A 3,714-nucleotide genomic window follows, 5' to 3' on the forward strand; every position below is an offset into this window, starting at 1 on the left:
GGAGGGCTGGGGCAGGTAAAGATTTCAGGAGGGTTGGGGCGGGTAAAGATTTCAGGAGGGTTAGGGCAGGTAGCGATTTTGGGAGAGTTGGGGCAGGTAATGATTTTGGGAGGGTTGGGGCGGGTAAAGATTTCAGGAGGGCTGGAGCAGGTAATGATTTTGGGAGGGTTAGGGTGGATAATGATTTTGAGAGGGTTGAGCAGGTGACAATTTTGGGAGGGTTGGGGTGGGTGACAATTTTGGGAGGGCTGGGGCAGGTGACGATTTTGGGAGGGTTGGAGCTGTGGCAAACACGTCCGTGCTGGGCTCAGCTCCGGACAGACGAGTCCAGCTCTTCCAGCACTGCAGGAAAACTGAGAAAAAGAAGTAGGAAAAACCCCCAACTCCGTGAAGTGAAACTCGGTGGTAAATAAGCTCCGAAGAGCCGAGATGGGCATCCGTGGCAGGAGGCAATTCCTGCCAGGCCGAGCCATTCCAAGCGGGAATACAAACAACCTTCAGCTGCAGCGGCAGCTTATTAGTGCTGATATATCAGCGGCCGCGCGCTCGTTTGTCTCCTGTCAGCAGCAGCTGCTTATCCAGCAGATTTCCCGCTGTATTCCTGGGGAAATGGCCTGAAATTGATGTTCACAAGCCACGGCTGACTTTATAAGGAGCTGCTGTAACTCGTGGAGCGCAGGGGTGAGGCAGGAAAGGATTAAGTTGGGTCTTATTTATAAGGAGTGAAAGCCATAAATTCTGGGAGGGTTTTAAATCTCGGTGCCCAGGGCAGGAGCTGCTGCTCATCCCTGGTGGTACCTTCTGTTCTCTGAGCAGACATTCAACACCGTGATTGAAACTCCTCTGGCATCTCCAAGTTCTCTGATAATAAATATAAGAAAAAAAAGGGATTCAGGCTTAAAAAGCAGGAAAAAAAATATTCCATATACTTTTGCTTTTCTTGAGATAATGCTGTGTCTAAACTGTGAGGCATCCATGTGTTCTTTGAGAGGAAAAACCAAATGTTGTTTAAAGAAAGGATTTTTAGGTGTTTGAGCCTCAGGAATAATGGAAATAAAAGGTCATGTTCTCAGCTGGCCTGAGAAGATTCAGGTTCAGAGTGAGGACAGTGCACTTTTGCACCTGAAATACATTTAGGCCTGGCCTAATCCTGTGTGGAAAAGGCAGAAGGAAGGAGGGCTGGGCCAGAAGCTGCTTCTGGGCTTGTTCAGATCCCCTTTGCCATCTCTGCAACAATTCCTGGGAGAACATTCCCATAAGGAATACCCTGAAGAGCCCCTTCCACTCGGGGAGGCCTCTCTGAGTCGTGGTGCTGCCAAGCCCCCATGATGAAATTGCTTTTCCCATCCCGTTTTCCCTGTTTGGGGATTAATTGTGTGACATTTCATCTCAATTCTTTGCTGTTTTTCACCCCCCCGTGGTGTCACGTCTCGTTCACTCTCTCCTGAGCTGAAGTTGGTGCCCAGGGCAGGGGTGGGTCACCCTGCAGGTCCCTCCAAAGGGTGATCTGACCCCTCCCTGGGGCTGTTCCTCTGACATTTTGGTCAGTAGGGACAGAAAACCCTCCTGGGGTTTTTCCTTTGTGTGGTGTGGGAAAGGAGAGCATCCAGTGGGACCTGGAGAGGGAAAACGTGGGGCTCAGGAAGTTCATCCCGAGGGGTGTTCCCCTGGAGAAGGGCAAAATGCAGGGAATGCTGAGAGTCCCTGCAGGGGCTCCAGGAGAGCTGGAGAGGGACTGGGGCCAAGGGCTGCAGGGACAGGAGCCAGGGAATGGCTTCCACTGGGAAAGGGGAGATTGGGCTGGGATCTTGGCAAGGAATTCCTGCCTGGGATTCTGCAATTCCCAGATTTCCTCCGGCTGCCCCTGGATCCCTGGGAATGCCCAAAGCCAGGTTGGACATTGGGATTGTATCCCAATGGGATATTGGGAGCTGTCCCTGCCCATGGATGGAGTGGGAATGGGTGGGATTTAAGGTCCAACCCAAACCATTCCATGGTTCACCTGGGTGTGAGAACCTCCAAGGCTTCTCCAAGGGTTATAGGTCTTCGTAAATTCCCGCTGATGTGGAGTGCGAGCTCCTCCCGGGATTTTCTCCTGCTCTTCCAGGAAGGGTCCAGAGCCCTGTCCTCAGCAGGGTGCCAGGGCTTGGCTGCAGAGCTTTGATTTCCCATCCTCTGCTTCCACCTGGGACATCTCGGTGACTCACGGAGGGGTTGAGGGCACTTGGAATGTCCAGCTGGAGCAGAGGACGCTCAGGGGCGACTCATCGGGATTTGCTCCTCCTGAGGGCCAGCTGTGACAGGGACAGGACCTGGGGAATGCCTGGAGCTGTTCCAGGGCAGGGTCAGGTTGGATTTCAGGGAAAGGTTCCTGATCCAGAGGTGCTGGCACTGCCCAGGCTCCCCAGGGAATGGTCACGGCCCCGAGGCTGCCGGAGCTCCAGGAGCGCTTGGACAGCGCTCACATGGACAGGGTGGGATTGTTGGGGGGGTCTGGGCACGGCCAGGACTTGGATCCACGATCCCCCAACCAACTCAGGATATTCCCTGATCCTGTCCAAACTCCTCGGCCACAGCAAAAACTGGAGCGTCTGTTGGAAGTAATGAAGAAAAATCACAACCGGGCAGCGCCGTACTTCCCGCAGCTTTCAGAGATGAGGAATGGGCGCGAGCGGGGTTTTAAATAACCCAGCGTGTCAGAAAAGCACAAACAAATGATGAAAAGCAAAGAAAAAAACCCCAGAGCTCTGCTAAACTTTATGGTTGCCATGCTTCATCTTCATTTTGGTGCAGGTGTTTGTTGGGAGGTGAGTGATGGACGCTCCGGAGCCTGGGAGCGGCGGCGGGCGGGAGATGGAGCACCCTGCCCTGCAACGCACGGCTCGGCTCCTTTTTGAAATAAAAAAAGAAAACATTTTTCCCTCCTGCTGAAGATGGATGTGGCCTGAAGATCCAAACCAAGTTTGCAGAGCTGGGAAAAATCCCTTCCCGGCACAGGCATCAAACATCGCCGTGCTGCGATAACGAAACCGGCGACGCCGAGCTGGGTACGCGGCGCAAACACCACGTTTAATCCCAGTTTAAACACAGCTTGTAAGAGTCGGTGAGAGCTCCTCAGGCACGCCTTGGTGTCAGGGGAGCGTGTTAAGAGTCCTTTGTGAGTGTTTGAGGACATAATCTCCTGCTGGAGCTGTTCTCAGGGCTGCACCACCATCCAAAAGCTCCCTCGTGGCGTTGCACACGCAGGCATGGGGATCGTTCCCCGTGGAGTCAGCCTGAGGTTTGGGAAAAATCCTGCTCTTGTTCCAAAGGGTTTCCCCATTTTTATGGGTTTGGTTCCTGGTGCAGACCCACCTGCCACAGAGGGTCAGGCTAGGCTGGATGTCCAAGGTCGGGTTGGACAGGGCTTGGACAATCTGGGATAGTGGGAGGTGTCCCTGCCCATGGAATGGGATGGGCTTTGGGGTCCCTTCCACCCGAACATTCCCTGATTCCCTGATGATCCATGGGAGGCTCGCAGTGAGAACTCTCTGAGCACCCCAAGGCTCTCCTGGATCAGAGCTGCACCCAACAAGGCCTGACCCTTCCATCTGGCACTTCCAGAGGGGATTCCCTTGGAAGACGGCAGTTGTGACGTTGAGCGCTGTGGGAAGATCCCGTCACTGATGGGACACGCTGAGGAGGCTGGAGGAGTTCTCTGGTGGCTTAAACTGA

The 3,714-nt window shown here is 53.9% G+C and overlaps 1 protein-coding gene across 1 annotated transcript in view; it reads left to right on the forward strand.

Annotated features, from left to right (window-relative positions):
- The window catches only part of LOC107202758 (exocyst complex component 6B), a 302,495-nt gene that overhangs the window by 214,473 nt on the left and 84,308 nt on the right, over positions 1 to 3,714 (forward strand). The window lies entirely within an intron of this gene.

The sequence above is a fragment of the Parus major genome, chromosome 4 (genome assembly GCF_001522545.3).
Source record: "Parus major isolate Abel chromosome 4, Parus_major1.1, whole genome shotgun sequence".
NCBI classification, from domain to species: domain Eukaryota; kingdom Metazoa; phylum Chordata; class Aves; order Passeriformes; family Paridae; genus Parus; species Parus major.